The sequence below is a fragment of the Streptopelia decaocto genome (genome assembly GCF_964273445.1).
Source record: "Streptopelia decaocto genome assembly, chromosome: Z".
Taxonomy (NCBI): domain Eukaryota; kingdom Metazoa; phylum Chordata; class Aves; order Columbiformes; family Columbidae; genus Streptopelia; species Streptopelia decaocto.
This window is the reverse complement of record NC_138657.1, coordinates 505,709-517,217: the sequence shown is the minus strand read 5'-3', so window position 1 is coordinate 517,217 and position 11,509 is coordinate 505,709. Positions and strand designations below refer to the sequence as shown.

At 53.2% G+C, this 11,509-nt stretch overlaps 1 protein-coding gene across 9 annotated transcripts in view; it reads left to right on the top strand.

The window, feature by feature from the left end:
• ZBTB5 (zinc finger and BTB domain containing 5) overlaps window positions 1-11,509 on the top strand; it is a 60,598-nt gene that overhangs the window by 42,761 nt on the left and 6,328 nt on the right. The window contains exons 1-4 of one of the 9 annotated variants that reach the window (XM_082074742.1): window positions 1,895-2,445; window positions 3,588-3,717; window positions 4,358-4,452; window positions 7,702-9,393. The exons of 4 other annotated variants lie outside the window; for them this stretch is intronic. The gene's annotated coding sequence lies outside the window, so the exon portion shown is untranslated. Of the gene's footprint in view, window positions 1-42; window positions 148-1,894; window positions 2,446-3,587; window positions 3,718-3,912; window positions 4,453-7,701; window positions 9,394-11,509 lie in introns of those variants that run through there. 4 more of the 9 variants (XM_082074741.1, XM_082074740.1, XM_082074743.1 and 1 more) reach the window with 4 other exon arrangements.

The window sequence follows — 11,509 nt, the reverse complement described above, 5'->3', positions numbered from 1 at the left end:
GTGATGGCGTCACTTCCGCCCGCCGTCGCGGCCGCAGCGCAGGGCCCGGGGGCGGAGCTGCGGAGGGGACGGGGCCGCGGGGACGGGGCGGACGGCGCGCCCGGCCCTTCCGCCCGACGAGCTGAGGCGCCGGGGCGGGGACCGCAGGTGAGCGGGGCGGCGGGCCCGGCGGGCGGGCCGGCGGCACACGCGGCGGGCAGCGGTGACGCGAGCGGCCGGGCCGGGCGGGCGGGAGGGAGCGCGTCTGCTCCGGGCGGCCCCGGCCCCGCCCCCGCCGCCACGGCAGCCCCAGGGCCGGCGGGGCCCCGCGGGGCGGCGGGGCCGGGAGCGCGGGCCCGGCGGGCGGTGCTGCGGGGCAGCGGCCGGGGCGCAGGGCGGGAGACGCGCGGCTGTGCGGGGCCGCAGAAGAGCCCTCCCCGGCGGTGCCGCCGCTCCGGGGCCCGGCCGCGGCCCAGCGCTCCCCTGCGCCGTCCGGAGCGAAGCGCTCGGCCCTCACCCGGTGGAGACGACAAAGCTGCGATGTGAGCGGGAGACGCGCGTTAGAGGAGGAACCTCGGGGGGGCCTTTTGTGGGGTGCGCAGGGGGTTCGTGTCAGGCGCAAATGTCTGGGCGTATTTTGAACTACTCATCAGTTGGTGGAAGGATGAGATGCGGATGCTGTCTTGAGTGAGACATACGACCTGGATGTTCCAGGTAATGTGAATAAGAAAGAAAACAAAGATGCAACTCGGTTCTTCAGTACAGCGCCTTTCAGAGCGTTTGGGAATGAGTGCAGGAACAGCCGCCTCTCTTACGTCTCAGTTAATGTTCTGATATTGTCAAAGAATCGTGTCTGTATGTTATAAATTACGTTCTTGTACTTGCTGTAGTTATCAAACGATAGTTACCTTGTGGAGGACGGCACACGGGTGGAGAGGCTTTACGTGTGCTGTTGTGTACGAAAGGTGCGCGCACGCCAGTCGCTTCTCTGCAGTGTGCGCGTTGTCTCTGGCACTGACCGAACTCGCTGTTTTTTCTCCTGGTCATGCTAACCAAGGCAAACTCTGCCATGGTTGAGCTGGTGACTGTGTCACACTCTGCTGTAAACCCTGTGCTGTGAAGGGGGAGCTGGAGTGGAGCCTGTGTGGAAGCAGAGAAGGAAGTTACTGTCTTTGAACAGACAAAAGCTGCCTAATTTCTTCCTCCACCTTTATTCAGAAGGAATTTGGTTACTTAGCATAATACATTCAAATCATGTACATTATTACCCTCTAGTGTGACTCTTAAACCGCAATTAAGGTGATGTTGTCTGTTTAATACTTCATTAGTAGATGCTTGTATTGGGTTTTTGCGAGGTGTTGGCAGTGGAGGGGCTGCAAGGGTGGCTTCTGTGAGGAGACAGCAGAACCTGCCCCGTATCAGCCAGAGACCATTCCAGCGAGCCCCAGGGCTGACCTTCTGCTGGCCAAGGCTCAGCCCATCAGTGGCGATGGGAGTGCCTCTGCAATAGCATATTTAAGAGGGGAGAGAACTGCAGTGGAACAGCAGCTGGGAGCGAGGAGTGAGAATATGTGAGAGACACAGCCCAGCAGACAGCAGTGTCAGTGAAGAAGGAGGGACAGCAGGTGCTCCAGACACCGGAGCGGAGGTTCTCCTGCAGCCCGTGGTGCAGACCATGGTGAGTTCGACTGTCCATGCAGCCGTGGAGGTTCATGGTGGAGCAGGTGGATGTGCCCTGGAGGGAGCTGCAGCCTCCTGTCAGGACGGTGGTCCCATGGAGAGAGGAGCCCACAGAGGGGCAGTTCTTGAAGAGCTGCAGCCGGGGGAAGGACCCACGTTGGAGAGGTTTGTGCAAGACTGTCTCCCGTGGGAGGGTCCCCACGCTGGAGTGGGGAAGGGAGCAAGGAGGATGGACTGACCACAACCCCTGTCACCTGTCCCCCTGCGCTGCTTGGGGGATGAAGATGAAAGAGTTGGTGAAGATGAGCCTGGGAAGAAGGAAGAATGGTAGAGGCATGGTGGCCTCCCTTCCTCCCTTCCTCCCTTCCTCCCTTCCTCCCTTCCTCCCTTCCTCCCTTCCTCCCTTCCTCCCTTCCTCCCTTCCTCCCTTCCTCCCTTCCTCCCTTCCTCCCTTCCTCCCTTCCTCCCTTCCTCCCTTCCTCCCTTCCTCCCTTCCTCCCTTCCTCCCTTCCTCCCTTCCTCCCTTCCTCCCTTCCTCCCTTCCTCCCTTCCTCCCTTCCTCCCTTCCTCCCTCTGTTGTTTATTTGCAGTAAGTTAAATTAATCTTCCCTAAGTCAAGTGTTTCAGATGGTAGCTGGTGAATTACCTCCTTGTCCTTTCTCAACCCACAGCTTTTTGTCTTACTTTCTCCCCCATCTTGCTGAGGAGCGGGAGTGAGAGAGTGGCTGCGTGGTCTGATCGACCCACCACAATGCCCAAACAGACAGAGCTATGCAGTGCATCTGGGTAGGTTTTTCTCCCATTTGAGGGTAAAATGATAATATTAGAAGATGAGTTCTTAAAACGAGTTTAGGAAGATAGGAAGCAAATAATTTAACAGTTCTCATTTGAAACACAGTAGTCATCTGTTGAATCAGTTGTATGGATGTAGGTTTTTGCTTAGGCTGAAAACGTGTATTACTAAGTAATCCACTGTGGTGGCGGCTGACTAATATTTGTTACTATTTGTTACTTCAGTTTCAACCATTTCCTGGCCAAAGTAGCTTTATTCATTATGCAGTTAGCCCTACTTTGAGTTAGGTTAGAAATATAGGAATCACTGAGGAAGCTGTTTGGGCAGAGCTGTTTAAAATTCTTGAGTTTCTGGTAAAGCGTGAAATTGAAGAGCTACGTCTAAAAGCGATGGCCGTATTGAGCAAGAAGACGTCGTGCTGGCGCCGAGCCATCCGTGGCTGCCCTTTTCTTTGGGTTCTGCAGGCGTTTGGTTCTGTGCGGGGTCTGTGGTTTGGCTGACGAGCTGCGGCGGTGCCAGGCAGGAGCAGCGGCGCTGAGTGCCCCTGGCGGCGCTGGGCGTTCCCGTGAGGATGGCGGCGCCTGCCGTGGCACCAGAACCTCAGCAGAGGTTTCTGGGCTGATAGCGTGACTGAGAGTGCAGATCTGGCCTCGGTGGTGGCAGTTTGTCTTCTCATGCCCTCAGATGGCTGTATTGCCAGTTTTGTGTAGCAGTGTTCTGCGCTTTTCCCTTTGTAAATAAATGGTGACACTGCCCAAACAGCTTTCTTCAGCTGTTTCACTGTTAAATGCCTACAGCCACATTGTGCTCTTGGGAACAGAAATTTTCTTATATCTAGATACAGTTTTTTAGCTTTGTATGCTCAAGAACAGAATCTATGATCTTCTTTTCCTGTTTCTTATTGATACCTATAAAACACTGCTTTTGTAAGTGGACTAGAAAAGTGTATGCCAGCTTTTTTGAAAGAGGGACTGGTGCCTGTGGAAGCCGTGGTACCAGCCTCGAAGCCCAAATGATGAACGTTGGAATGGTGGGTGGCCAGGAATCGTCAGGAAACAACGTTCAGTGTGTTCAGAATATACAGCCGTACGGGTGTGTTAAATCATGGAATTACAACAAAGAAACCACCTCTCAGGTGCCAACAGAGCCAGCAGATCAGGATGCAGGAGTGTGACGTTTCGGTCTCCCCTGCGTGTCTTGCTCTGCAGTGTCACGCTGTGCTGCGGGCTCGGAGACCACGAGACACGTCCCAGGGCTGGCAGGAGGTGAGTGGAAGGCTGAGGAGCGGGTGGGCGGCCGTGCGTCCCAGCGTCACTCGTGGTGGCCGTTTCTGCAGGTAGCTGAGAGTGTCTAAGGAAAATCTAGCCTTTTTTAGGAAGCTTTTTGTTGCTCCTCTCAAGGACGCTGTTTGCACCTGGTGAGCCATGCTGTTGTTTGCTAATGAGTTGGCATTGCCACAGGTTGAACTATCTGTCTGCAGTACCTTCAGGTGATGAGAAAACACGACGCTGCATGTGAACCTCTTTTCTCTGGATGGTGATGCGACCAACGGCGGCTTTTGCAGCGCAGTTTATCCTTTCTGGTTTTTAGACAAGTTGTAACTCGTCCTCCCTGACAATGGGAGATAAACTGTGTGAGCTGAACTATTTATAAAGCCTGGCTAAGGAAGCACCTCAGCGGAGATGCTGTAAGCTCAGCTGTCAGTCACCAGAGCAGAAACTTGTCAGACACACACAGAAATGCCTTTCCTGGCTGGCAGACACCACAACGATGTGACACTGGAGTCAAGTTTAGCTTTATGCAGCAGATCTAGAAATGATTTTAACTTCTGCTAACTGCAGTTTCACCATACGTTCAGTTTGAAAACACTCTCAGAGCAGAGAATGCATACCCTCCCCGTTTCAGATTGATAAAACTTGCTGAAGATGTCAAATAACTGACGATTTCCATTTCTTCGTGCCTCTGCCCTCCTACCATCCTGATGGCTTGTTAAAAAAAATGTAAGTGATAGTAGCAAGTGTTTTCATAAATAACACCTGTATCACTGACTTCCATGTAGATTTATGTTTGTATTTTAGGCTTCAGGGGAGCTTTTTGTGAGATGTGCTATTTCAAGCACAAGGGGAAGGGTATTGTAACGCTCTGGAAACTGTGATTTAAGCTAAGAGGCAAACAATTATTAATATCATGTTGGCACACTTTCAGGTTAAGTTATATTTCAGGGATTCCTTTGGGCTTGGTTCCCAGAACACCAAATGCTTTTAAATACAGGTTGTTTGGAATGGAGTTTGAGGTGCAAGTAATAAATTGTCTTTTGTTTATCCAACAAGGGAAAAATAAGTACCTAGTGTGAAGTTTTCAATAGTGTATTTATATGAGATGTCTTCTGATACCATTCTATGGACTGGTACAGTTGAGGCAGCTTTTGTTGGTGGTTTTTAGTAACACAAAATCAATTACTTTGCAAACGTTTTAAAAGCTTCTTTAGGAGAGACTTGAGGTAGTGTTTGATTTTTTTGTTTGTTTGACTTGTGTGCTTTAGTACTGGACATAGCAATTAAATTTTAGATAGATCATTATTCGTAGTCATTATTTTTTCACACTGTTTTAGAGTGAATTAACTTTAAAGAAGCAAGAGAAAAGTGTTTGATTCTGCAGTAGTTCTAGTGCAAGTGTACTTAAACACTTTCCTTGTCCCTTCTTGCTGCAGTTCCAGTATAGGTTGGGAAATTACATATTAGAGAGCAGTATAGGGGAAGGGACCTGGGGGTCCTGGGGACAGCAGGGTGACCATGAGCCAGCACTGGGCCCTTGTGGCCAGGAAGCCAATGGGACCTGGGGTGGGTTAGAAGGGGGGTGGTCAGTAGGTCAGAGAGGTTCTCCTGCCCCTCTGCTCTGCCCTGGGGAGACCACACCTGGAATATTGTGTCCAGCTGTGGCCCCTCAGTTCCAGCAGGACAGGGAACTGCTGGAGAGAGTCCAGCGCAGCCACCAAGATGCTGCAGGGAGTGGAGCATCTCCCGTGTGAGGAAAGGCTGAGGGAGCTGGGGCTCTGGAGCTGGACAAGAGGACACTGAGGGGTGACCTCATTAATGTTTATAAATATATAAAGGGTGAGGGCCACGAGGATGGAGCCAGGCTCTTCTCGGTGGCAAACAATGACAGGACAAGGGGTGATGGGATCAAGCTGGAACACAAGAGGTTCCACTTAAATTTGAGAAAAAACTTCTTCTCAGTGAGGGTGTCAGAGCCTGGCCCAGGCTGCCCAGGGGGTTGTGGAGTCTCCTTCTCTGCAGACATTCCAACCCCCTGGACATGTTCCTGTGCGACCTCACCTGGGCGTTCCTGCTCCAGCAGCAGGATTGGACTGGATGAGCTTTCCAGGTCCCTTCCAATCCCAAACATACTGTGATACTGTGATACTGTGAAGGGTGATTGTAATAGGAAATTCCCTTCTGAAAGGAACAGAGGGCCCAATATGCAGAGTTGACTCTCATCTTAGGGAAGTTTGTAGTCTACCTGGAGCCTGGATCAAGGATATCGCTAGAGAGCTCCCCAAACTGATGCACCCAACAGACTACTACCCGCTGCTGGTCTTCCAGACAGATGGGGAGGAAACCATATGAAGAAATTTTTACCATTACAAGTAGTATAATAGAAATATGTGCTAATAAAACCTGCATTCCTGTGTAAAAATCAATAGTGTCCATTCTCCTGCTCTGTGGCTGTGTGACCAGGTGTCCCTCGTGTCTCCAGTCCCGGGCTGGGCAGGCGGCAGAACCAGTGCCTCGTTCAGAGCCCTGTGTGCAGACTGGCCAGTGGCTGGTTTGGGGTGCTTTCTGTTGTTTAAGGAGACAAGGGAATTAATGATGACCCTGTGAGAAGTAGCCCTTATAAACTTGGCTTTTTCTGTAACCACACACCAGCTTCAACAAGAAGTGTGTATCTAATCTCTTTGTTAAGTTTGGTTGGAGTTGACAATGACACTCCTAAGGTTAATAACTAATGGGAAATTAATGAACAGTCTGTGTAATTGTCAAGTGTAGGTCTGTTTTCCTAGAATCTCAAAGCACTTGCACATCATCTTCCCAATTAGGTATTTTTAGTTCTCTTGCTGTCTTAATATGGAGGGCTTAGTTTAAGAAGTGTAAGCCTTATCTTCATCAGCATATATGAGGAATATTTTACCATGTGCCACCATGGGTGTTCGGTAGGGAATCCCAGACCGGCTGGGGTTGGAAGGGAGCTCTGCAGATCAGGTAGTGCAGCCCCCCTGCTGGAGCAGGGCCACCCACGGCAGACCGTGGTGAAGCTGCTCCGCTCAGCTCCCGGGGAGCGAAGGCGGGAGGGGGACCCCAAACAGGCCCCGCAGCGCTGCCCCCAGACCCACCTCTGCAGGAGCACAGGGGCACGGCTGGGGGTCCAGATCAGGGACCCCGAGGACGGAGCACCGTGTCCCAGCGTGGCAGGGCTGTCCCCGCAGAGCCCCTGCCCTGTCCCGGGGTGGCCCAGCACGGCGGGTCGTGCTCTGTCAGACTAAGGGGCTGTCGCCCACTGCTGCCAAACACAGCCTGGGATCCTGCAGGACTTATTACGGGATGTTTAGGGGCAAAGCAGGAGGTGAGGGGACTTGTGGAGCAAAAGCCGTGGAAATGGAGCGGGACAAGTGCCGGTCACAGTCAGTGTGCTCGCCCGGCCATGCCCTGCACCAGATCGGCACCGTCTGTCCTGCTCCTTATTGAACTCCTTCCTGGCTCTGTCCCGGGGGCTCTCTGCTGGGTGTGAGCGGCCATGGGGTCTGCCCGCAGGCTCCCTGTGCCGCTGGCTGGAGGGGGCTGGGCTGTGAGTGCCCGATGGCCCAGCAGAAGCCTGGCCTCTTGTGCTGCTGGATCTGCTCAGATAGGTTTTCCTCTAGCAGTGAAGAAGCAAATTAAGTATTTAAATAGCTTGTGAGCACACATTTTAGTCAAAGATTATTTTTCTTTGTAAGTGTATAATCAAAATGTTAGGGAGAAAATGCTTCCATATTAATATTTACCAAATCAATCTTACATTAAAAAAAAATCATAGTTTTCTCCTAAAACTCTTCCAAAAATACCAGAGCAAGCTGTAAAATTGAAAGCCAGAGATGTAAGTATATATAAAACTATGTCTCAAGTGACTTGCAGTTTAGTGCCTTCCCCAGGTAGAGATGGCATCTGAATATTTAATAGCTCTCCGTTGATTTTTTTTCTTCAATGAATCTACAGAATTCACCGATTCCCCCCGCGCGTCCCACAGCCTGGGTCCGATTCAGCGGATGAACCACCCAGCGGAGTCTCTGTGGTCAGCCTGTTGTCCCAAAAACACGGTTCTCCCACCCGGGCTGCAAAAAACCCCAAATGTTAGCAGAGTTGCACAAGTCTGGCTGCCGGAATAAATCCAGCACAACAGCAAGAAAAGTAACAGCCATTATACGTGAAGTCTTATCCCTGCATTCACACCCCAGAGAGCCACTTGGTTACACATTTGCATATTGCATTACGTAATCCTTTTAGTGTATAATGAGCAGCGTTCAGCTAAAGGACACTTGATCCAACAGTCTCGAGATGTGCTTAATCAAGACTCAGCTAATTGTGCGGCTTCAAACTGTCTGAAGCTGCGAGGTCAGTGCTGCCTGTAGTTGTGAGCAGGAGTTTGCAAGTCACTCTGTCTTTGTGATATGAGCAGACCAGCCTAAAACTGAAATGACTTACATATCTTAGGTTAGCAATCGCAGACAGGATTCATTAAGTGGTAGTGACAACAAGCTGTTGCTGAAGGGCAGGGTATTGCTGAAACAGGAGGGGAAGACAGGCTGACTGTGTGTATCCAAAAATATCTGGCTCATACATGTATCTAGACATTTAATTAGATGTATTGGACATATATAGTAACCTGCAGTAGCTGATTTCTCACCAAATGTGGTGTGTGGATAGTATGCAGCATATAAGGCTCCAGTCTAGTTTTATAATTTTCAGCTGGTCTTTTACAAGATCTCGACTTCACTGTGATGTTTGTATTTGTTGATTCTGGTTTGAGGACTTCAGCCTCTATGGTGTAATAAAAAATACCAAGCCAAGTTAAGGTTGTTTGGAGCAGAACTGGGGTTTGTCTTGTTTCGGGTGCACAAAGCGTGCAGTCACTTCTGGTGACTGTGAGCAAGGGCTCTGTGAATCCTGAAATCCCGAATAGTTGGTCAAAACGACTCTTGCCTGTTTCAAGTACATGTTGCTGCCTGGGCAGAAATGTGCTGGACCATCCCTGCCACCCGCCTGCCTTTCTGGAGTCCAGCTCAGACTTCTTCCTGATGTGCGTCCTGTTCTCACGTGGTTTGGTGTTTTCCACCTCCAGTCTTCTCTGAACATTGGTTCAAATGTGTTACTGCGTTGTCTTCTGGCTTGATAAGGGCAATGCATGAGCTCCTGGGTATTTTATGTCTCTGCAGCGCGTTTCTTGGAGTGACCCGAAGCAGAGCGGCGGCTGGGAGCTGCTGGTGCCCGTGGCAGCTGTGGTGCGGTTTGGCACTGCTGCGCTTCGGAGGCGGCTGCAGCTGGCGCCGCGCTGCCCTGCCGCTCTGCCGCGGGGACGGGGCGCCCGTCCCGCTCCGGAGCGCTGGGCGCCGGCGGCCCCGGGGCTGTGCGCTGTGTGATCGGCTGTGCAAATAGCCCCACAGCGTGAAACGGTTCCGTGCAGCTGTCCCGCGTGACTGGGAGCGGAGTGCAAACGCCAGCCTGCAGGCCCTGCAAGAGCACGGTGATGCTGTAGGAATGGTTCTCGAAATGCAGTGAGAGTTTCTTTGTTGCTCTGGCAACTGTTTCCCCCCGCCACCTCCTCCAAATTCCCGCTGGATCCTGTGTTTTAGTCCCATGAAGTCAAGGACAGAGCGTTCTCTCCGGTGTCACACCTGTCCCATCTTGTAGGTGAGCAAAAGCAGACAAATGCGGAATTGTTGTCGGTCCCCTCAGCCTCCCAGGGAAGCGCGGCCGCGGCAGCTCTCCCTGCGCAGGAGGCGTCCCCCGCACAGCGTGCGCCGGAGCGAAGGAGGACGTGAGTCCACCCAGGTGTGCGCAGCGCGGGCAGACAGCGCGGGGTGCTCGGAGCCGCCGGCCCCTCCTCCGCCGCTCCCCGCGCTCCCGCCGCCGCTCCGCACGCTCCCTGCAGCACCGCTGCCTGCGCTGCCCGTGCCCCCGCTGCCCGCGCTGCCCACGCTCCTGCTCCCCATCTCCTGCCACCGCTCCCCGCGCTGCCCGTGCTCCTGCTCTCCATGCTCCTGCCACCGCTCCCTGCAGCACCGCTCCCCGCGCTCCCATTCCCTGTGCTGCCCGTGCTCCCGCTCCCCATCTCCTGCCACTGCTCCCGCTCCCCATGCTGCCTGTGCTCCTGCTACCCGTGCTCCCGCTCCACATCTCCTGCCACTGCTCCTGCTCCCCATGCTGCCCGTGCTCCTGCTACCCGTGCTCCCGCTCCACATCTCCTGCCACCGCTCCCCGCGCTGCCCGCACTCCCGCTCGCCCCGCTCCCCATCTCCCGCCACCGCTCCCCGCTCCGCGCTCCCGCCGCCACCCGCGGGGCCTTGTCACGGGCTGCGTCCTCCTGTCCTGCCGCCCTGAGCCAGCGCGTTTCAGAGTCTGATTTTCGTCCCTCCCACTTCCTGCATCCACCAGGAAGCATTTCCTCGCTTTCCCTTGTGCTACTTTCCTCTCGGAGAAAACGTGTAGAACTAAAAACTGTGCAATTCCAAAGTTTGTCTTATTTAACATTTTTTTGTTTGAAAATGTCATCTAGTTACTATTCTCATTATGCATCGGTAGGGAAAGGTAATAAAATCACCTATTGTATGTGTTCCTATTTCTAATTTTAAAAAGCGCCAAAGCCAAATTCTTCCGTTTTATTACACAACTTAATTTGTAGAGATAAAGGAGACTGACATAGTTCTGAATTAAATCTCATTACAGTGATTATTTCAGGCATTCGGGCATCATAGCCTCAGTGCTGCCCAATCAGGGGATTTTTGGTGCAGCGATAAGCCTGGACCCTCACCATTACTAGAAGGCATAAAGTGTAATATATTTCTTTCTTCTTTTTAGCATACCCAGGAAGCAGTTACAGTTGGGGGCAGCAGATTTCCGCCAGGGGAGTTTTTGCCTTTGCGGTGTTTAGGTAGAACCGGCTCTTCGCACGCCCGTCCGCTCCGGAGAGGAGCGAGGTTCCCCGTCCAGTGGCCGACTGGAGACTTCGTCTGCAGCAGAGATTGCACAGTGCACGTCATCTTTGTGGTTTTATATTAGTTTGCCACCTCTTCTGCAGTTAATTCAGATCTCTTCACCTACTACTGGTTCCCTTAATTTTATGCAGCCCAACGTTAGTCTAAGTGCAGCAAAAGTGGCAAGCTTGAGCGTGGCCCTTTGTTTGTCCAGGTGCCCCCAAGGCATTTCATAATCCTGGGAATCAGAAACGCTGGCTGTTCTGACACAGTAGTGTCCCTTGTGGCATCGGGACAGGCTAAAAACAGAGTCTCTGCCTCTAAGGCTGTCCTGCCCGTTAGCTGTCTGCCATCTCCTGTGCCCGACAACACAAAACCGCATTATTTAGTGACAGTGAGTGTTCCCAAGCACAGTTGCTCCTCTGCCCATCTCTGCCCATCTGTTGGTGACACTGACACATTTTTGACTTTGAGGCTGCTGTTCTAAGTCCGGTGAGGTTTGTAGCTGTGGGCCTGACAGCGCAGCGGGGCCCGGCTCTGCACCCCGCGGAGCCCCAGCGCGCGTTGCCCGTGCCGGCCCTGCCGTGCCCGCGGATGGCGTGTCCGGGAGCCGCGCGTTGGCCGTGCTGGCTCTGCCGTGTCCAGGAGCTGTGCGTTGGCCATGCCGGCCCTGCCGTGCCCGCGGATGGCCCCGTGCCGGCCCTGCCGTGCCCGCGGATGGCGTGTCTGGGAGCTGCACGTTGGCCATGCCAGCCCTGCCGTGCCCGTGGATGGCCCCGTGCCGGCCCTGCCGTGCCCGCGGATGGCGTGTCCGGGAGCTGCACGTTGCCCCG